The sequence below is a fragment of the Narcine bancroftii genome, chromosome 10, assembly GCF_036971445.1.
Source record: "Narcine bancroftii isolate sNarBan1 chromosome 10, sNarBan1.hap1, whole genome shotgun sequence".
Lineage (NCBI taxonomy): Eukaryota > Metazoa > Chordata > Chondrichthyes > Torpediniformes > Narcinidae > Narcine > Narcine bancroftii.
In genome coordinates this window covers 22260600-22284261 of record NC_091478.1, presented here as the reverse complement: position 1 = coordinate 22284261, position 23662 = coordinate 22260600, and the positions used below count along the sequence as shown (strand labels likewise).

Sequence of the window (23662 nt, the reverse complement as noted above, 5' to 3'; positions counted from 1 at the left end):
GGTTAGTGTGAGCAGTTACTTTGGCTGTTCAGCATTCTTACTTCCCAGGGGAAGAAGCAGTTCCTCAGCCTGGCGGCGCTGGCTCTGATACTCCTGTATCTGTATCCTGGCTGTGCGCAGGGTGGAAGGGGTCCTCAATGATTTTGCACACTCTCTTCAGACAATGATCCTGGTAGATCACGTTGATGGTAGGGAGGGAGACTCCAGTGATCCTCTCTGCCATTATTATGGTCCAAACAATGGATTGACCTCCAATTCATTTCTCTGCAGCAGCCATGCCCCACTGTGATGCACTCTCGATAGAGGTCCCATAGAAGGCTGTCATGATGGTGGCCAATAGCTTCAGTCTTCTCAGGAAGTACAGTCACTGTCGCTCCTCCCTGACTAGTGAGGAGATGTTGAGTGTTCACAATAGGTCACTGGTTAAGTGAACTCCAAGGAATGTGGTGTTCTCCTCTCTCTCTTCTACAGACTGTTGATGTGTAGTGGAGGGTGGTCATTCCTGGTCCTCCTGAAGCCCACAATCATTTTCTTCATCTGAAAAATGTCGACTCTACATTCTGGTTTTCCCTCACAAGATCCAATAATTTATTTGAGAACTGCACAGTCCTCAGTCCCAGACTGTTAAGGAAATTACACTATGGATTATCTGCCCAGCTTGCAATGAAGTAGATATCGAGTTGCAGGCAGCTGGCGGGATGTCTTGAAAGGAGGTTTTATGCAAAAGGCTCGGGGCTCGAACTGTAAAACATGTAGCCTCTTCAGCTTCATTTTGGACCAGGAAGGCTGACAATTTTGAGATTTAATAAAAATTGGATGATTTCATGGATGGGAGGTGTATGGTCCAGGTGCAGGTCAATGGGATTAGGCATTATTTGGCACAGACTAGTCTGTTCATGCACTGTACTGTTCCATGGTTCTAGGCAGTGCCAATAAGATGGAATTAGTGAAACTGGATTGAGCAGAACAGATTAAATGGGCTAAAGGGCTTGTTCTGGTGCTGTACAACTTAATGCTAGTTCCTCCTGCTACTGCTTCTGATATTTTGATGTGGTTGCTTTCAGATGAGAAGATGTGAAGCCTAAGGTTGACCGAGGGAAGCATTCAGTGTTTGAAACAGACCAAATCCTCTGTTTGCCTGAATCCATTGGCATGGAACTGGAATTCTCAAGCCCTTTCACTCTGTGATCTCTGGGCCAGATGAAGGTGTTGACAAGGCGGTCAGTTTGAGGAGATCCCAAGTGACTGATGCCAACACATCTTGGGATTTCAATTCATGTCCAGTCATCGTGGCTATCCCTCGAGGTGGAGGATGATGGCCTTCATTCCATTGATCCACAGAGTGAAGATGCCTTTGCATGTATTTGTTTAACATATACTTAATGTTGAACTTCACAAATCAAATCAAATAATTCCAATGGCATGAAAACCACGATGATTGGGGCTGATGGATTCGTTGCAGCCTTCGTCCATGTTCAGAGTAACTTCATCCACCTGTTCCACCGTTGAGGACTTGGTTGGATTGTTCTTTGTTAGAGATCTTACCCTCGACCTTACCGCCATGGGTGACCCTACCAGGAGCACAACTCTAGACGGCATCACTCTCAGGATCACAGGACCACACAAGCTTCTCCAGCACGACAAGGTGACAGTCCACGAATGAGTCAGGACCAATAGTGACTGCTTTAACCATGCAGTGCATGTATGTGATGTGGAGGAGTTGGGGCAATCATGGACCTGGGAGTGTGAACCAGTGTGGACTTCCTGATGCAAGAATCAGTAATACTGATAGAGCAATGCGTTAAAAAAACCCTCTCCTCTCTCCAGTTCTTGAAATATTTCTTCATTTCTTAAGAAGGACAGACACATATGTATAGATGCTTGCCAGCAGCCTATAGAACTTGAAATTGCTGATATGGAGAGGTGCAAGATGAGTAATGGCTAACATTAAGTCTGGAAATCCACAGAGTTGTGATGGCATTTTGGAAAGATTCCCCATCCCCAAAGGCAGGAAGCTAATGCTCTACTGACACACGGTTTGACATTCTTGAATCCCTCAGAGGACAACATCTTCTTAGATGGATTCAAGGCTGACATCCAAGATGGTTGAGGGGGCGATGTGGTTCTAGAGTGGATGTGTGGGCAGTTGGGAGCTCCTAATATTTAATATCATTGAATTGGTAATGGCAGCTCAGCGGATGATGCATTGGACTCTACATTTTGAAACCGTGATATCAAATCAGTCCAGAGACTGCCCTAACCACTGGGCATCCTTAGACACTATTCTCATTTTTCACCTCCTCTCAGCCCTGGGTTCTCCCACTCACCTACACCACAGGTGCAATTTACAGGGTAAAAGCCAATTACAATGAACCTACTGACCTTTATCTCTCAGAGATGTGGGATAAAACCTAGATGATCACGGAAAAAGTGTTCAAAGTCCACACGGACAGGGCCAAAGATCAGGATTGAATCTGACTTGCTGGAGATGTGAGGTAGTATTGTTTTTAAAATTTAGCCTTACAGCACGGTACCAGGTCTTTCTGGCCCTTGGGCCTGTGCCACCCAAATATCCAAATTAACCTACAATCCTGGTACATTTTGAAGGGTGGGAGGAAACTGGAGGAAACCTACACAGACATGGGGAGAACATACAAACTCCTTACACATAGCGCCAGATTCGAACTGTTATACTGTACCTCCCTAATTGAATTATGTTTATTCTTTCATGCCCTAGAATTGTTTATTACAGTAAAAGTCCAATTCTTTCCAAGCTAGGAATCCAGACCAATATCTCATGGTTGGTTCCTAGACCTGGTAAGTTGTTCCAGAGAGCAGATACACTTTGAGAGACAATTGCAGGGCAACCTATGACAGAAACCTCGCCAGCAGGACCCACAGCCCCTATAAACAACCCAAACATCACTGGTAAAGGTAAACTCCACCTCAGCATTAAAAAGGTACGGTGTTAAAGCAGTGTGAATGGAATGGTGAAGGTGGGGTCATGTTAAAAACACAACCTGCACTGGCTGGATTCTACTGGGCACTCCTGTTCACCCAGAGTTGGACTTAGCGTGGCAGTGGCTTGGAGCCCAAGCTATGTCATGGGTCTTGCCTGTCCGACAAAGTGGATCAAACATCAAGTGGAGACTTGGCCCCAGGTGATGCCTTTTGACTGTGCCTCCTGTCAAAGGCCTTTTCACTGCTTCCTAAGGACTGTGATCAGAGGCACATGGAAACAATCAAAAGAATTAAGTTTAAAATAATCAAAAAAATTAAATTAACCAAAACTTATTTGACTAATTAAAAACATTAATTAATGTAAAGTTTTAAAAAAACTTCACGAATGAAGGGCCTTTTTGTGCTGCACCACCTCACAGCTTAGCTTGACTTTGAAGGTTGGCGAGCGTGTATAAACGGGGGCCACACTCAATACACGAGCTGTGGCAGCTGTAAAGCTGAGGAGCCGCATGTGAAGTGCATCTAGATCCCTGCTCACGGAACACATTTGATACTTGCAGCAACTTGCAGGCACAGTCCAGAATGCACTGGTGCACACACGCCAGCCATCTGACAGCCGAGGCTGAGCTACAGTATCCAAGTAACGGCGCGGGTTTGTTATGGTGTGGGGTTTTACTGACCTCGTATCAGCATTTCCTCTCCATTGCTTTCATACAGAATTGACATCTCAAAGCAGAAACGTCTCGGCCTGGGAAGGAAGCCGACAGGGTACATGGAGCCGCTGGCTGTTGAATGGAGCTCAGCTGGGTGGGTGAGTGGGTGGCCTGAAGAGTTAATTTGTACCAAAAGTTTAGCAAGAAGCTTTTTTGTTTGGCCTGCTATTCAGGCCATCCAACACATTAATGCACCAACAACAAAAAGATAAATAAGGGTAAGGAGTTGTGTAACAATGGTCGAATAGTGCAGGGTACAGAGAAAAGCGCAAAAACAGGGCAGGAAACAGAGGAACGCACAGTGCAAGGGCATCATCTCTGTGTGAAATCCACTCAAAAGTCAAGGAACTGTCCTTGAATTTGGAGGTTCAGGTTCTCAAACATTGAAGAGGCAGGTAGAGGAGAGCCACACACAGCCACCACTCCACTTTATTGCACCCCTCAAGATTGTCCCCGTACTGAATCAACTCTGTGGTCAGTCCTTTTCTGGAAATGTGTGATTCCTCCCAGCATGTGTCAACAAGAATGATGGCCTGGATCTCTGTGCTTGGTTATCAAGTTAAAATTGGACCTCACCATGGCTAATTTGAGCTTCTGTAACCTTTCCCACATCTAATACGAACCCAAGACATTTACAGAAAAGTCAGGGCGGCACAGTCATCGCACAGAGAGCCTTTGGCCCATCGTGTCCATGTTGACCATAGTGCTTACCTACATTCGTCACATTTACTGCCTCCGGTCCAATAAGGGACAGAAAACACACCAAGTGGATCAAGTACTAAACCAGGTTGACATGGCCCAACGTAACCACAACCTGATGGCACAGTTATACAGCTTAACCTGGGTCCAAAGACCCAGCACACATTGTCAAGTCCCATGAAGTGGCTCAGCTCGACTTGGAACCGCATTTGGACCTGGCTATTGTTCAATGTATTGTGATGCTTTTGACTATAGTCCACAGTTTCAAGCTCAGGCCATTACTGCCAGCAACTCCTTAATGCCACAAATTGCTTAATCTTGCTTCATTTTGAACATTTTGATTTCATAACTTTATTACAGGGCTGCATTGCACGCCAACCTGATAACTACAAAATATGTAATCATATCGAACGAATAATCTTGAGTTTATTGGTGTTGTACAGAAATTTAGCTTGTGGTGTAACTTATGTGCACAAGCACTGACACATTCTTCTGCTGTGGTTGAACCTTTACTTCCAGTAGAACCTCTCTCTCATGCATGACCCTTGGAGAAATCTGCTTACTGTCATACTGTTCTGCACCAAATTTTGGCATGAGGCCGCTAAGGTACAAATGTTGGAAATACAAATACATTCTCCCAACACCAGCCTGAATCATTAATGGAAACACAAATCACTCATAGTATTTTCACTTGAAGACTTTGGATTCAAATGATGGGGCATGGATCGCCCTCGTTGCTGCCCAGATGTATTTATGTAGAAACATTTGCAAGCGAACTATATATATTTTTTCATATTATGAAATGTGAATTATTAGTGAAAAAATATCAATAAATGAAAACCATTATGTTTCATTGAGACCGAGAGGCACGCCTCATTGGAGAGCACAAGGCATTGCCAATTAACCCCATGGTGGTACAGACTTCATTTGATTTTATGCTTGTGAGAGGAATCACATAATTGAGTCCCTGTGCTGAGCAGCACCTCATAAGAATACTGAATTATTCTGGTAATTATCAGATGTTTACAGGTGAGAAGGAAGCCATCACTTCAATGCATACATGAATTAATGCAATGCTTGTTCAGAGAGCTACCCGCCCTCCCCTTTCACTTATATCCATCTATGACCTGTGCAGAACAAGGAGAAAAATTACTAAAAATTACATATACATATATATGTATATCTATGTCCACACACACATATATAAAATATATATACATACACACATACATAAACATATATTCATATACATCCACATACACACACACATACACACATATGCACAGTACAATGTATAAAGGAGATACTTTTGAGATGTGATCCTGATATATTCAGAAGTTTTTGATTAATAGATGACTGAGGGCAGTTTGAGTAAATTAAAACAACAGAACATGCAAGTATTGGAAAATGCAGGTCAGAGTTTTTGCTGAAGTCAAAAGGTTGGTGTTGGAAGTGCCCAACAATTAGACTGCAGCCGTGGAGACAGGTAAACTGAGAGACTATCGCAGCTGGACAACCTGATGGCAGTCTGATACAAACAGAAAGCAACTTTACAAAAAAAGTATTGTATTCAATATTGTGTGCTGAAGGATGCACAGTGCCCAGATGGAAGACAAGGTGTCGTTCCTCAAGACTGCAATGGATTCTCATGGAAACAGTACACAAAGGTACAGACCAATAGATCAGAGTGGGTATGGACAGATCAAAGTGGCAGGCAACTGAAAGTTTAGTATCCCCTCAAGGACAGAAAAAAGTGCTCGGTAAAGTGGTCATGCAAGCTTCATTTGATTTCTCCAATGAAGAGAAACCTACATTAGAAAACCTGAATGTGCTATGGTAAGTGAGAAGTTTCAACCAATCAGTTCAACCCTGGTCTGTCCCTATCCAAATAGAGATTCCCTTTGTCCTGTCCACTTCTTATTAACTGTTTTTCTCATTTTCTCAGTTCTGATGAAAGGTGTTCACATGAAATATTCACTGTTTCTTCCTCAGCAGGTGATGCCAAACCTGTTGAGTGTTTCTACCATCGCCTTCATTTGTACTGTTCTCAGAGTGGTGATAACTATCCATAGCTTCATGGATCATTCTACTCCTTCATAGTTTCCAGGCCCATACATTTTAGAAAACAATTGTGTTACAGGTATAGACAATAGTGAGGCTGTCTTAAGAGTCTTTTAAGACAGCCTCCACCACTACTCCTGGCAATGCATTCCAGGCACCCACCACTCTCTGTGTAAAATACTTACCTCTGACATCTCCCCATAACTTTCCTCCACTTAAACATACTGTACGTCCTCTGGTATTTGTTATTGTCTGTACTGACAATGCGAGTATAAGACAACTTTAATAAACTAATATGTACACTAAGAGGTCTTACCTCTCTGCAAGACAAACCTGAAAGGCTAGACTGTAGCTCTGGACTGCTTTATATACAAGGTCACCGGGATGACCCCTGGTAACCTAGTGGTGTAATTACATATCACCACATTGTCACCCCAGAAAAAGGTGCTGGCTGACCTTATATCCATCTATGACCTGTGCAGAACAAGGAGAAATTGCTCTCCACTTTTTCTTATTTGGCTTGGCTTCGCGGACGAAGATTTATGGAGGGGGTAAATGTCCACGTCAGCTGCAGGCTCGTTTGTGGCTGACAAGTCCGATGCGGGACAGGCAGACACGGTTGCAGCGGTTGCAGGGGAAAATTGGTTGGTTGAGGTTGGGTGTTGGGTTTTTCCTCCTTTGCCTTTTGTCAGTGAAGTGGGCTCTGCGGTCTTCTTCAAAGGAGGTTGCTGCCCGCCAAACTGTGAGGTGCCAAGATGCATGGTTTGAGGCGATATCAGCCCACTGGCGGTGGTCAATGTGGCAGGCACCAAGAGATTTCTTTAGGCAGTCCTTGTACCTTTTCTTTGGTGCACCTCTGTCACGGTGGCCAGTGGAGAGCTCGCCATATAACACGATCTTGGGAAGGTGATGGTCCTCCATTCTGGAGACGTGACCCACCCAGCGCAGCTGGATCTTCAGCAGCGTGGACTCGATGCTGTCGACCTCTGCCATCTCGAGTACTTCGACGTTAGGGATGAAAGCGCTCCAATGGATGTTGAGGATGGAGCGGAGACAACGCTGGTGGAAGCGTTCTAGGAGCCGTAGGTGATGCCGGTAGAGGACCCATGATTCGGAGCTGAACAGGAGTGTGGGTATGACAATGGCTCTGTATAGGCTTATCTTTGTGAGGTTTTTCAGTTGGTTGTTTTTCCAGACTCTTTTGTGTAGTCTTCCAAAGGCGCTATTTGACTTGGCGAGTCCACTTTACAACTCAATCCCCTCAAACACCTAAGTATAGCTACTGGCGAACCGTCTTCATGACATGATGGCAGGGGAGAGGTCTTCAGAGATGTTGACATCCGCCAATTTGAAGTTCTTTATCCTCTCCACTGCTGACCTCTCAATGAGGACTGATTTGTATTCTCCTGGATTCCCCTTCCACAATCAATTCTGTGATGGTTCCATCCAATTAGCCCCTCCCCTCTGCTCTTTATCCATTTTAGGTTTGCACTCAAAACTTTTTTCTCACCCCTCATACTGAACTCAGTGAGCACTTGTTTTCAGTGTGTTGAATGCTACTGAACACAGTTCTTTAAGGAGTGCCAACAATCTGACATTCCTGGACTGGAGCCAGCAATGATTAGCCAGGTTAATATCAGTCCTCAGATTGCAATCACCCTGCCATCAGCATACACAGAGCATGGGGCAATTAATGTCAATCACCCTGATCTCTGCTGCACCTCTTCCTGAATTCTGTGAGTGGATGCAGTAGCCACACGTTGTTTGTCTTACATGGTTGATGATTAAAAATTTTAACGCTTAACCTACTGAGTTTATCCAGTAGAAAGTTGCTCTGTTGCTTATGGTCTTATGTGGAAGGGAGCAAAGATCAAAAGGAGAAGGCAGGAGAATGGAGCTGAAAAGAATAGAGTCAGCCATGATGGAAGGGCAGGACAGACGATGGGCTGAATGGCCTAAATTCACTCCTCCGTCTTATGGTTCCAGCATATACAGTCTCTAGCGTTCCCTTCCTGTCTCAGAAAATAAACTGTAAACCTTTAAAAGACAAAGAATCGCAAGAGGAACTTAGCAGGTCAGATAGAATCCTGGGTAGAAGGTTCAGTCAAAACCTCAGAACCCTTTACCAAGGCTTTATCAAGTTATTAAGTTTATAAATGGTTGCAACTCAAATCGTTGACTGACCACTTCTACCCATGGATGCTCTCTGACCTGCTGAGTTCAGCCAGCAATTCTTTGTCTCCTCTAGGTTCCAGCTTTTGTCTTGAAATTTAAACATACAGCACGGTAACAGGCCCTTTTCGCCCATGAGCCCGTGCCTTGGACCTACAACACCCAGTACGCTTTGAATGAGAAAACTGGAGCCTCTGGGGAAAACCCACACAGACACCGGGAGTATGTCCAAACTCCTTACAGACAGAGCGGGATTTAAAACCTGATCCTGATAGTTGGTGCTGTAACTACGTTACGCTAACCGCTACACCAACTGTGCTGCCGGATTGTAAATCCTTAAACTCTGGAACCATCTCAAAATGGTGTGATATAATTAGCATTAGAGAATCAGAAAGCTATACAGAATGGAAAAAGGTCCATGCACCCTTTGAGAACTCACTATTATGCACCATTTTACACTAATTCTGAAGCTTTTTTTGTATTTATTTTTTTTAATGTAGAAATTTTTTTTTTCCGTTCAAATTTTTTTTCCTCCCTTCTGGAGTGGCCATTCATACACCAAACGACCAAAACTCAAAATCACCGTTCCCTTACGTGATTTTTACACTGAATACCAGAAGTGCGGTAAGTAAAGAGGCAGGACTTGCAAATACGCGCTATTCATCACCCAATTTTCTGACTGCCTGCAGTTCAGTTTAGACTTCAGGCAGTCCACAAAATTGCCTAGGGGTGCTGCAGGAAAAGTTTCGGAACGAGAACGAGTCACTCATTTCCATTCCAAACTTTCTGCACAGCCTGCGTTGCAGGCTATTGAGCATGGGCACCTTCATATTGGGCGCAGATCTTCATCGTAAAGAAGTCACCGCCAGCCCTGTTCTACGGGCAGTTGCTGGGCAGTAGGATCTTGCAGAGGAGTGCAACGAACTTTGTATCATTTCTCCAGATAGTACAGGAACTCTGCAGCAAGAGCCACGGCAAAGGGCTGAGCCCCTGTAAGGTGCGGACTGGGATGAAGCTGTAGATAAGCCACAACTAGTTAACTGACAAATTGGCACTTACTCTAAAGCTTCCTATGTTCCTGCTTCCTCTTCCCTTTTACACTGCTATGTGCCTTTTATGTGTTCCCTTCTCCCCTTACTCGACTGCCGGGAGAATATTCCACCCGACCACCATTCACTATGTGGGCTTCAGAATCCTCTCACCCTTTTAGATGAGTCTGAGTGTGGCCCATTCTCTGTCACCGCACTGAAGGAGCTTTTGGAAGTTCAACGAACTTGCACGTTCACAGTGGGCAAGTATAATAACGAGCAGCATCCATGAAGCAGCCTCCATGGTAGGCAACAGACAGTCACCAATTCAGGCCAAAACCCTTAATCATTTCTGCCTTTATTGAGGGGGATTTTAATCCTTTGACTCAGAGACAGGTGGTGTGTGAGGGGGTGAGTCTAGAGTCACAGCAGACAAGCTGCAAGACCGAGGGAGGGTATGTGTATACACACACAGCAGAGCAGAATAAATCTTTGCTTATCACTGAATTCTGAAGAGTTGTGCTTGTAAGGTGAAGTTTGATGCCAGCATGATGTTTATTGATATTCGCTCTATTTACACAGAGGGCGAACTTGGGCCAGTACTGATTATAAGAGAGCTTTTGTGTTAGTGGACAGCACCTTCCATATCAACAGAACTGAGAGGCAGGCAATGGCCCCAACACCACTGACTAATGAATATGCATCACCAGTGGTACTGAGGGAGAGCGGCACCCACATTGGACAGGCAGTAACTGTGGTGATATGTAATCACACCACTAGGTCACCAGAGGTCATCCCCGTGACCTTATATATAAAGCAGTCCAGAGCTACAAAAGTCTAGCCTTCCAGGTTTGTCTTGAAGAGAGAGACAAGTGTACATATTAGTTTATTAAAGCTGTCTTATACTCACACTGCTGGTATGATTATTGTCAGTACAGTAACTATTAAGGGAGCAATATAAACCCAGCCCCACTGGGCACAGATGACAGGAGGTGGCAGGACTAACTGGCCAGACCACGAGGGGTTTGGGCTCCAGGGGAGCAGCGAACCGGAGCAGGGCACCAGATTGAGAGACCCGCTCCCCCCACCATCCGAGCCAAGAAGGAGTGGGAGACACCCCCACCACCCCACCCCCAGCCGAGGAGCAGCCTAGGAGAAGCCCCTGCAGGCAAATTGAGCGCAGCAGTGGAGCAGCGAGGAGCTCAGGATCCATGGAGATTACAGGATACAGTGGATGGATATCCCTGAAGGGTCTCTCCTTTGCTTCTCTTTTTGTACCTGGCCAAGGTGCTGGACGAGTAGTATTTCTTGTGTGCCTTTAAAGGGCAAAGAACAGGAAAGAAATGTGGTGTATCAAGACACAAAAGGATCCTTGAACCTTAAAAATGAACCTTGAATCTCGACCATCAGGTCAGTTTACAGCAAACTCTGAGTTGATGTGCAAGCCAGGTTCAAAAGCAAGGTGTACTGACTCACCACAATCAGAGGCCTATCCTGCAATGAGCAACACATTATCTCGTTAAACTTTAAACACATTATTATTGTTCTGCATCAAGACTAAGTCAGTAACAAACTTTCCTGCATTCCTTCCTGGCTGTCGAGCTTTCTCCTAGTGTTACTGACTGTGAGCTCTGCTTCTTCTGAGCAGAAGTTCAAAGGCATAATTAACCAATGGTTGATGAATGTGCTTTGCTACAGCAATTTGTGACCCATGGATTTAATCAAATCCCAGCACAAATTGCCCTGTGTTGCTCCATGCTGTCATCAGCTACCATGATAGATGTCATTAGAGAGGCCAGCTTTTGTAAGGCCTAAAACCACCTGTAAAACTAAGTGACATTCCTTGATGAAATCATTCGGCATAACTCTGTGACTCTGCACTGTCACTCTGCATAGCACCACTTTGTGTTAAGTAAATTAAATCTTGCAAAATGGCAGAGATTTCACGGGGGAGGTGCTTAAAGGTTTGATCCAGGGCAATGTACGACATCGCACTGCAATTCCACTAAACGAATCTCCAGCTCATAAATGAAAGTCACCCTCCCACCCTTTTGACTTTGAATCAGTTCTCCACATGTAACATACCGCAGATAAGGTAGACAGCCAGCATCTTTTCCCTAGAAAGGGAGTAGCAAACACCAGATGGCATCTGTACAAAATGAAGGGAGAAGGTTTAGTGGAGACCTCCGGGGTAAGTTTTTTTTTACAGAGAGAATTGTGGGTGCCTGGAATGCATTGCTAGGAGTGGTGATGGAGGCTGGAACAAAAGGGGCATTTAAGAGACCTTAAACAGCCACACGGATACAAGAAAAATAGAGGGTTATGGGGTATGGAGGGTTTAGTTTTTTTTTTAGGTACGTATAGATCAGCACACTATCTTGTGCCGAAGGGCCTGTACTGTGTGTAATGTTCCATGATCTATGTTTTACGTACCAGGACCTGAATACGAGAGATGCACAGGAGACGCTGAAATTGAGGCCAATCGCAACCTGTTGAGCAGCAACAGTGGGAGAAAATGAATGGCCAATATTTCCCATGGGGGATGATGCTGGAAAGTCAAGCATAAAATGTTAGCGACTCCAATCTTTCCCAAAGTGATCTGCTACTGAACCGAAGGAGTCTTTACCAACAATCCCCAGGTTTGCGTGGAGCATAAATAGCGTGGATCAACCACTGGGCTATTTCTGTACAGGTAACACTATAAATGAAATGTATGTCAGTGAGAGGCAATGCATTTCTTTTTGTTTTACTGTTGGGTGTTCAGATGAGAATTCATTCATTTGGCTAGCATTTGCCCAACTAATTTGCAGACTTTCATTTGATGCCTTTTATTGAAGTCATTAGGAGTGTTTTTGATAAGGTGCTGACCAGAGAGATCAATAATCTGCCAGTCATTGACGTTTCAAAAGGCCAGTTTATTACTGTGACAGCAGCCAGCTGCAGCAGACTAGTGTGAAGGACTGAGGGCCCTCCCTGCCTTGCTGAAGCTCTTTAACCAGTCCTTACTGTTCATTAGTTCCTGCATTCCACCAGCCCACAGTGGAGCTGGTCCCCAAATCCTGCTGGGAAAACCTCAAGCCTCCACCACGTTCACACATTTATGGGAGGCTTGGAGATGTGGATACTTGGAAGGGAGGCAAATCTGCATTGTGGCAGATCACACAAGTAAGGTGGGACTGAGGTAAAAGATCAACCATGATCTTACTGCAGGTTCAATGAGCTGAATATATTCTTGCTTAATATATTCGTATGATTTAACGGAGGTTACAAACAAACAATGAGGGGCAATGACGGAGTTTCACTGGCAAGAGAATTGGTATTCAGAGGTTGATTTAAGAAAATTGGCAATAAGAACCTGTAGGGAAAAGAAGAATTTTGTTTATGCAGCAAGTTTTTAAAAAAACATTAGACATGCAGCACGGTTACAGACCCTTCTGGCCCACGAGCCTGTGTCACCCATATACAGCCATGTGACCAATGAACCTGTAAGCCCCGTACATTTGGAAAGGTGAGAGGAAACCCGAGCACCAGGAGGAAACCCATGAGGAGAAGGGGAGAATGTACAAACTCCTTGCTGACAGTAGCGGATTCGTACCTTGGTCACTGGCACTGTAGTAGTGTTACACTAATCTCAACACTTGTTAAACTGCACAGGATGAGAAAGTACATGCCATTTACACAACACACTGCAGTCGCTCAGACTCTCAGCTCTGAAGCCAAGTAGAAGAAAGACAGTTGGGGTTAGGGTGTACTGCCACGCACAGGTACCCCTCCAAACCACAATGTAATTGTACCCACTTCTATACTTTCCTCTGGCAGCTCGTTCCAGGTATGGACCACCCTCTTGAGTGAAATATTTGCCCCTTCAGACCCCATCTCACCATAAACCTATAGCCTCCAGTTCCAGATGAGTTAGAATCCAGAATATAGTTAAGCAAATAACATTACAGCACAGCCCTTTGGCCCATGATGTTCTGCCGACCTACTCCACATCGATCCAATCTACCCCTACCACATACTCATAACTCTCCATTTATCCATGGGCCTTTCTAAGAGTCTTTTGACTGTCCCTATTGTACCAGCCTCCACGGCAATGCATTCCAGGCATCCAACAATCTCTGTGTAAAAAAGCTTATCTCTGACATCTTCCCAGAGATTTTCTCCCACTCACTGATCAAACTTTGAACTTTTTTAAAATCTTAATTGAATTTTAGCAATCTAGTAGTGAACAAGGCCCTTCCAGTCTATGAAACCTAACCTGCCCAATTACACCTAATTAACCTACCAGCCTTATATGTTTTTGAAAGGTGAGGGGGGGGGGGTACTGGAACACCCGGTTTCTGCTAATACCTTATTAACGGGAACTCCAACAATAGGTCTCCATTAGAGTTGTAGAAAGGCCCTTCAGTCAATCGAGTCTGCACTAGTCATCAACCACTTCTAATATTAATTCTTTTTTCTTTATTCTCCCCATATTCTTTTCTTTCTCCAAAGGCCATTGAAAAATCAGGTAAATTTCCACGACAAACTAATGAGATCATGATCATTGAGATTAGATCTTTAATTCCAGAATGTATTACATTTATGGTGGTGTCCTGAACTCTCATTTGCAGATAATTAGCCCATCTCCCTGGATTATCGGGTTAGTAACAGAATTAATGTCCAACCATGCCCACTTACTAACAAATGAGGGTGGACATTTCGTTGACACCCGGAGGCGGTGATTGTTAAGATTAAGTGGTCCTAATGCAGGTTGATGATCAAAGGAGTGGGTCTGTTTCGCAACCACTAAGACGGGGTAATATCTTTAATAGTCTCATTATTATTGAAATGGTAATTGTGACTCCATGCTTTGCATCCCTTCCAGAAATGACCTTCCATATATAATGTTTTATTGTAAATAAGTGAAGGGTGACCCTGGTTCAGCTCCTAATATGTGTGTAAAAGCAAATAATAACATTATCCATCAGTTGTCACAGAGGTAATTTCGGAGATAAGGTTCTGCTTTGTCACATTCTGTTCTGCACCAGTCTTGTAACTGACAAATCTATTTATAAAATGGTATTTTTAGTGATGGAAAATTGCAGACACTGATAAGTTAAACAGGAAGAGCAAGATGGCTAACTGCCCCTTTGTCCACTATTTTCAAAAGGGTAGGAAGAAAACAACAGCTTATATTCAAGTGAAACTAGAAGGACTCTGTTATTGTCGTTAATCCCGCAGCGGCCACAGGAGGCAAAGGCGCGTAACCCACGTTTCAGGCCTGACCCTTCGTCAAGGTAAGATGCAGGGCTCAGTCCCGAAACATTAGCAATATATCTTTGCCTCCTATAGCCGCTGCAGGACCTGCCGAGTTTCTCCAGCCCTTTTGTGTAGTAACATAATCAAATGTATATTCCTGCAAATTGAGAAAAAGCTGAATTGAGGGTTAACTGTGAATCTCCCAAGTCGCCCAGATACTTTATAAATGAATAGGCACAATTTCTTTTTCCCCAAAGTACTTCATTCACAATAAAAAAAATTATGCACATAAGAACACAGTGCAAAGTACCTTCACATTATTAGCATCTTACTTGTATTTACATTCTATTACTGTATATTATAGTGTTTGGCATTTATTTTACTCCATAGTACCATTGCCACTAATGTCCATTCCAGATGCAAACAGCTTTACGTGCTGCAAGGTGACTGCTAATTTCCTCTTGAAACCCTTCCTTTTGATGAGGTTAAGGAGTTTCTGTGCAGGTTTCTGCATTGCCTCTTCAATATTTGAATGCTGGTGGGAATTGTAACAATTCCAATGCTGCTGGGGCGATAAATAATGAGGTGGCATGTCAAAAAAAAAGAAGCGTGTTCAAATGGAGAAGAGAAATTTGTGTGGGAGCATGAAGTTTTATTGTTTAACAAAATCAAGGGAAGTTCGAACCTGTGATAGGAGTTACGGTATGTGCAAGGAGACAAGGTTTGACTTGGAAGATCACAATGACCTTTGTTAAAGTAAATGACCTGCTTCCATCCAGAGATCAGATCAGTGAAAACACAGTCCTTATTCACTGAGGAAGGGGTTTCGGTGTGAAATGTTGACTGTCTATCACCTTCCACAGGTGCTGCCTGACCCATTGAGTTCCTCCACCACTTTGCGTGTTGCACCAGCTTTCCAGCATCGGCAGTCTTTCTTGTTTGTCTGTTTTTAAATTACAATGGGTTTTGATCGAGGACACAAACCGAGGGCCACTGCAGTAAAGCTGCCAGACCCGCTGTCTCACAGCTTCACAACCCAGGGTCATCCTGGCTGCTGCTCGTTTGGAATCTGCATGCTCTCCCTGTGACTGAATAGGTTTCAAGGTATTAATACTTAAAAATATAATATAGAAAATATACTTCAACTTTTGTCTGCCAGGGCAAACAAAGAGCCACCATGAGCATTGCCCAGTGCCCCTAACAATAGAGAAAACAGAGGCAAAAGAGAGTCCCTTTGGAGTGTCCGTGGATTCACCTCCAGCGTTCCTGCAGCCTCTGCAGCCCCACAGACTCCAGTCCAAACCATCGGCAACCTGAGCTACAGATCCAAACCTCCGAAACGATGATGAAGCCACAGTCCTTTGGGAGCCGCTCTTGCCCTCAGCCCGCTCTTGAATCCTGATTCCGACGCCTGCTCCTCATGAGCCAGTCCCCAGCAGGCCGCAGCCAGTATGAGTCCTTCAGCCGCAAGTTGCCAACCACCTGTAGCCTGTGTGGGTCCTTCAGCTGCTGAGACCCTGGCTGGTCTGCTGCTGTGATCATCGTTCTGTAGGGTTGTCTCCCATCTCCAATTCCTTTTCACCAAGTGAATAAGCTATCAGTTTCATCAACCGCTCCAGACACAGGATACATGAATCTGGAGCAACAAAACAATCTGCTGGAGGAACCCAGTGGATCAAGCAGTGTCGCTGGGAGAAAAAGAATGGTCAACTCTTCATCAAGAGAACTGGCTGTTCTCTTTCTCCGACTGACACTGTTCGACCCTCTGAAGTCCTCCAGCAGGTTGTTTGGAATCTTTTTAGAATCAGAATTTATTGTCATGAACATGTCACAAAATTCATTGTTTTGAGGTAGCGTCACAGTGCGAACATTCCTTACAAAATAAATAAAAATAGTGCAAGAAAAAGTCAAAGTGAGGCAGTGTCTGTGATTCACTGTTCATTCAGGAATCTGATGGCAGAGGGGAAGAAGCTGTCCTTGTGCCGCTGAGTGCTCGTCTTCAGGCTCCTGTACCTTTTTCCCTATGGTAGCAGTGTAGAGAGCATGAGCTGGATGGCAGGGGTCCTTGAGGATAGAGGCTGCTTTCTTAAGACACTACCTCTTGTAGACGCCCTCGATGGAGTGAAGACTGGTGCCCATGACGTCGCAGGCCAAGTTAACAACCCTCTTGACCTTTTTTCTTTGTCATCAACCCCTCCTCTCGTTGTGTAAAACAGGAGGGACAAGGTTGATAAATATGGTAGAATTTGGCTTGACCCTCTCTTGTGGTGGTGGGGGGGGAATAGTTTGCAAAATTTTCCAGTTGGAAATATATTTCTTCATTGACACTGGATCTAAATACCCTAAGAACACTGTTGAAGCTACAGGAAGCTGATGACACCTGTAAACTCGAGAGCCATGAAGAATGCCTTTTAATTGTGGAGCAGTTTACACTCTGTAGGATGAATAAGACAAAACTTGAATGGTAAAGTAGGTGGAGAGGAAACCACAGATTGTATTTGTTCTGAGCGAGGAGTTTGGGTGTCAAATTGCCTTTTCAGTTTAAGTTTATTATCGTCTGACTGTGCATATACACAAACAGCGTTTCTCTGGCCAAGGTGCACACATATTCACACACAATCTTCTTTCTTTGGCTTGGCTTCGCGGACGAAGATTTATGGAGGGGGTAAATGTCCACGTCAGCTGCAGGCTCGTTTGTGGCTGACAGGCAGACACGGTTGCAGCGGTTGCAGGGGAAAATTGGTTGGTTGGGGTTGGGTGTTGGGTTTTTCCTCCTTTGCCTTTTGTCAGTGAGGTGGGCTCTGCGGTCTTTTTCAAAGGAGGTTGCTGCCCGCCGAACTGTGAGGCGCCAAGATGCACGGTTGGAGGCGATATCAGCCCACTGGCGGTGGTCAATGCGGCAGGCACCAAGAGATTTCTTTAGGCAGTCCTTGTACCTTTACTTTGGTGCAGCTTTGTCACAGCATATAATAATCACACATATATATATGGATATGATTTTTTAAAATGTATAAATACTTTGGAATTATTTACTCAGTTACAGGATACTTGTTCATCAATCTCATAGAAATTATTCCCCAGCCTAGCAGTCCTGATTTTGATGCTCCTATACCTCATTCTTGATGGTAGTGGGTCTAAGATACTGTGTGCTGGATGGAGAGGGTCCTCAATAATTCTTTGAGCCTTATTCAAGCAAGGCAGTGTCAATTAAGATGACTTATTCACAGTTCCCGCTCTATCCAGGCCAGTTTTGCCGTTGCACTTTTGGAAACATTTGACATGTTTTGTTTCTCGGCGTATTGTTCTGACAAAATTCAGTGAAAGAAAACCTCACTACTTTGAAGACTCAGTGTTTTTTATTCCTGAAATTTCACTGGCTTGGAATGATTCTGACAATCTTATTTGGGAAATGATTCTCTGCCCCCATGATTGGTAACCCAAGTACTCCAGACTTACTTAGAAGCACTCTTGTGTGCTCACTCATACGGACTACAAAAATGCAGCAACTCCATTCAAACTAGTTCTCGGTTCACTTGAAATGAATGATGTTGCCATTATCCTTTTGCTCTAAGAACTAAGTCTCAAGCAACTCAGATAAATAAGCAGAATGGATGTCATTTCAATCCCATTGAAGTGAGTAGACATGGCATGTAGAGTAAGAAACAGGCCATTTGAGGCCCGTAAGTGCTTAAGCTCCAAACCATCTTTCTCCAAACCCACTTGATCCTTCTCATCAGCCTAATCTTCAACCTTTTCGAGTGCTGAGGTGCATGGGAGCAGACTTGTTTGTTGGCCTAGATTGGTAAATTATTCTGCCCATTGAGTAAAATCCTGGATTTTAACTCCTCAGAGAAAGATGAAAACATGGCATGGTTAGCGGTTAGCACCACACTTCTACAGAGCCCAGGTTCAAATCCTCTACTGTCTGTAAGGAATTTGTACGTTCTCCCTGTGACCTGCCAGGTGATTCAGTTTCCTCCCATATTTCAAAGATGCATAGGGTAGAGGCTTAATTGTGGTGGTTTCCAAATTGGTCTACAAGACAGCAGATGATTGGACAATCTTTTTATTGAGCAGTGAAGAGTCCTTGCTTTAGTACTGAGGGAAAGGATGACGGTGAGTGGAAGGGAAGATGTGATGATGAGCAGGGTTGATGAGAAAGGTGACAGAGGAAATGGTTGCACATTCAAAATCTGGCTTCGAGGCCCCCAGCTTCGAAGTCCCTCTTCCTCCATCTCTCTCTTCCTTTAAGATGTTCCTAAAAACTTTCAGCTTTGATCAAGGAATTGACATCTGAGGTAACTTTCAATGTTTTTTTTTTAAATTTTTTATTTTTCACACCATAAATCACATTAGCCATGATATACACTATTTCTTTTTCACACATATACAGTGACTTTTTCTCCCCCCCTCCCTTTCCTCCCAAACCACCCCCCCACCCCCCCCTCTCATCCATTTTAGGTATACAATCTAGGTTGCATTAAGCCAGTCAGACAATGTTGTCATTCAACAAAATTACACCAGAAATTCTACCGAGTCCATTCTTTTCTTTCCTTCTCCTTCCATCAACTTAGGTAATGTTTGTCCCCGGTAGGTTTTCGCTATTGTATTTAATGTAAGGCTCCTATACTTGTTCGAATATTTCAATATTATTTTTTAACCTATATGTTATTTTTTCTAATGGAATACATTTATTCATTTAAATTTAGTAGTTTCTTCCTTTTAATTTGGTTATGTATTCCATTAATATTTAAAGACATATAGTTCAGCGTAGCCCTTTTATATTTTGTTTATCTTCTCTTTCCGTTTTTCCATCATTACCTTTCCTCCTTTTCCATTTCTGTTTTCTTATTTTCAACTCTTTATAAGACAACATTCCTACAACATCCAACATTTTCCTTATTCTCCTATTTCTATCTTATTTATCCCCAATCTCCCCTTCCCCTCCTGAGTTGTCCTTTATCCCTTGTCGGACAACCACATCTCCCCTCTCCATTTGGATTTGCGAATCCACTCGCAAGCGTCAACTGATTTTGCAGTGACCGCTATTTCCCCCCACCCCACCTCCCCCAGAAAAGATTTCACTTTTCATATGTCACAAAGGTCACTCCTTTAATTCCCTCCTTATTCTCTCTATTCCAAGGTAACTTTCAATGTTGATGCTGGAAGATCTCAGTGGGTCAGGCAGCTTCCAGGTGTCAAAATGATCAGTCAGCATTTCAGATTGGGACTCTGATGGCAGTGCCGCTAGAAGGGCTGAGGCTACTCCCACTCCTCTTTTGTATGCTTCGAAGATGGCCAATGCTCGGCGCACATGTTTTACCTCATGCTGACAGGTGGCACTACTGCACCACTCGCCCTGCCTCCCTCAGCTCCAGAGGACGACTCCCGACGTCGCTCTCCATAAAAGCAATGCTGGATCAGCCTTATACGTCTTCACCATAAAAGGCAAGTCTGCCTTTTTTCCCCCCGTTGAGCCGGCTTCAATGCGGCGTCACTCCATAAAAATGTAAAAGTTCCATTATTGTCACATAATACTACATTTAGAATGTAACATACATGAAATTCTTTAACTTTGCCCACCATAAGAAAGACAGAGTTACCACTTTGTCCAGCGCCCCTCACAGAGATGAAACCCCAGCGAGGAACAAACCCTTGACCTCTCGTTTACAAGACCAGTGCTCTAACCACTGAGCTATCATAAAGTGTACAATAGGCAGCAGTAACAGAGACTCTCACAGTATTTAAGAAGCACCTAGTTGAGCATTTGAACTGAAGTATAGAAGGTTGCAGATTAACTGCCGATAGATTAGTATAAATAAGCACTTGATAATTGCCATTGCCACAGTAGGCAGTGGGGCTTGTTTCTGTGCTTTATCTCTTTATGACGAAGAGATGACAGCTTGCACAAGGTGTACACTAATTCAGTATATATCCCTGGAGGCACATACTCACTTAAAAAAAATGCATTTGTTTCATCCGCGAGGATGATTATTAAATGAAGTACCTGAAAATAAAGAAGGAAGCGTTTGTGGAAAAAAGATAATAGATTTTGGAATGGGTTACAGGTGGAGGTGATTTAAGCAGAGAGGATAATAGACTTAAAAACCAATTAGATGTGTCCCTGGAAAGAGGAGGATTGAACTTCAGAGAAGACAAAAGATTCAATTAATTTTGGGTGTTGCACCATAATCATAATGCCTGCATTTTGTGCATTGGATGGTTAATTAAGGTTTTGTTTTAACAATGAGGGCAACAGGAATTGACAGACTCCACAGGAAATAATTCTGCTTCTTTGACGCAGCCAAGACTTCAAAACTTCACGCCAGTCAACATTCCTATAATGTGTTTGCAGAGAATTACATACATTTGGAAGTGCAATCACTTGAAGATGTGATTGTAGAATTTACAGCTTAGAAACAAGCCATTTAGCCTATATTAAACTCCGTGACTTACTCCCTACTTATCGCCTTTGTTTTATATTCTTTTCATTTCTCCCTCCCTATAAATGAAACAAGTAAATTATTCCTAAATATTTATACATATTTATTTTACATTATATCTTATATTATATATGTGATTATTATGTGCTGCTTGTGTGGGTGCACTGTAGTCCAGAGAAACCTTGTTTCATCTGGTTCTATATTTACAATCAGCCGATAATAAACTTGATCTTGAACTATTATCTAACTTCCTCTTAAATGCATCTTATTTATCTCAGTTTGGCTAAAGAAGATGCCCTTGGATTGTTTTATATAACTTAACTTTTCTCTACACCCTGCTCTGGGACTGTACTCCTTGGAGTACAAAAGAATGAAGGGGCCCTCCTAAAAGCATTTTGAATGGTGAAAGGCCTGGACAAAGTAGATGTGGCAAAGTTGTTTCTCACAGCAGGGGAATCTAGGACAAGGGGGCACTACTTCAGGATTGAAGGGCACCCATTTAAAACAGAGATGCAGAGGAATTCCTTTAGCTTGAGAGTCGTGAACCTCTGGAATTTGTTACCGTGGGCAGCTGTGGCCAGGTTGTTGGGTGTATTTAAGGCAGAAATTGATAGGAATCTGAGAAGTCAGGGTATCAATAGTCAGAGTTATGGGGAGAAGGCAGGGGAGTATGGATTAACTCAAGATGGAATGGTGGAGAGGATTTGATGGGCCAAATGGCCTATTCTGCTCCTAGATCTTATGGCTTTGTACTGTTTGACTATTGTCATACCACTCCCTGCACTGTTGTCTGATTTATTTGTTTGTTGATTTGCTATTATTACACACCTTGCTACATGGGTTGACTTGCCTGGATAGTATGGAAAACTAAGCTTTTACTGCATCTAGCTACATATGACAATCAACAATTTGGTCAATGTAACTGCTACTTATACTTTCTGGTGAATCATAAAATACATGGAAAAATTTCATTCCACTTTTGCCAATTGAGACGCACAATATTTGACAAGAATACAAGCAGCAATTTCCATTTACAGGTACACCCCGCTTTACAAATACTCACTTTACAAAAATTCACTTTTACAAAGAAACCTGTGTATGATATTGGAAAGAAATTTGAACGAGTTTTCACATTTATGAAAATAGCCTTCAATAGTAGTGAATGGGTGTTTGCTTTACGCCATTTCGGCTTATGAAAGGTTTCATTGGAATGTTTTAGTTTCATAAAGCAGGGTACTTATACATGCAGGGGTCTGGGGATGAATCTAGCAAAAATATTAATTGCCTTCCGTAATCAATATGGAACACAGCGTGATATAATTACGTTATTGTGTGATAATTACATTGCTGCAATATGCAGGACATTTCCCCTTCAGCTTTTGTGGTGGCTTGCAGCTGAGCAGATAGCTCTGCGTTTGAGGCCCCAGCTGTCGTATTGTATGTTGCCAACTTAATTCTGAAAAATACCAGCGGCAGCCAACTGTCTATCACTTAAGAAAACATTTTCTCTTGCGAAAAAAATCATCAGGTATTAGTACTGACCACACCTTGTGGTGTTCTTAAAAGGCAAATCCAAGCAGAACTTGCATGTTATTTCAAATAATGCAAAGGGATGTTAGCCAAGTTAACATAGTAACTGTCGGATATTGGCACAAGCTCCACTCACTCTGTGCTACCCCCCTCTCTACGTCTGTCCCTTGGCAAAGGTTTTCACTGGTCTATTGTTTTGTGGAACTTGATGTGTGACAGATTATGTTATATTTATATTATATATAGATAAGTTTTTGGAAGATAGATTGTGGGGTTTTTAGCTAGGTCACACACAGATACAAACACTTCAAAACAGATAATTTAAAATGCCAGAACTTAGCTCAAGCCAGACAGTCCAGTCTCCAAGTGCCTTTGCAAAAACTTTGAAGAATGCTTATAGAGGGCGGAGTCACGCGATGGAGTAGTGGCCGGACGGTGAACTCCAGCCTTCTCCAGAAAAGTCGGGAAAAACAAGAGAAAACACAAAGGCACAGAAATAAAAGTTACAGAAAAGTGAGTATAAAGGTGGAAAGAAGATGGCGACAAAAAAAGAAAAGTCGAAAGCAACGGTAAGAAGAGAGGAAGAGAAGACAAAGGAGGAAAAAGGTGAAGGCCTTACCTGTCCGAAGAGGCCCGCTGCGGAGAGAGAAACCCGCTCCCTCAGGTCGGTAAATAATGGACTACAAAAATGGCTCGCAGAGCCGAACAAAAGTGCGCAACCGCGCATGCGCGAAGTTTCGCGCATGCGCGATGCGAATGAAAAAAAACACACCGACGGGAGGGGGGACCAGCTGGGGAGTCGATCTCCACAGCC

General features: G+C 43.5%; 1 protein-coding gene and 1 long non-coding RNA gene across 4 annotated transcripts in view; one reads left to right on the top strand and one right to left on the bottom strand.

Moving 5' to 3' along the window:
* The window catches only part of LOC138744272 (semaphorin-4G-like), a 151868-nt gene extending 146655 nt beyond the window's left edge, over positions 1 to 5213 (top strand). For all 3 annotated transcript variants that reach the window (XR_011345419.1, XR_011345420.1, XR_011345418.1), the window contains one exon: positions 1065 to 5213. The gene's annotated coding sequence lies outside the window, so the exon portion shown is untranslated. The remainder of the gene's footprint in view (positions 1 to 1064) is intronic.
* The window catches only part of LOC138744280 (uncharacterized), a 73181-nt gene that overhangs the window by 25370 nt on the left and 24149 nt on the right, over positions 1 to 23662 (bottom strand). Inside the window, exon 2 of the long non-coding RNA XR_011345422.1 lies at positions 3642 to 3785. This is a non-coding gene — a long non-coding RNA (uncharacterized lncRNA). The remainder of the gene's footprint in view (positions 1 to 3641; positions 3786 to 23662) is intronic.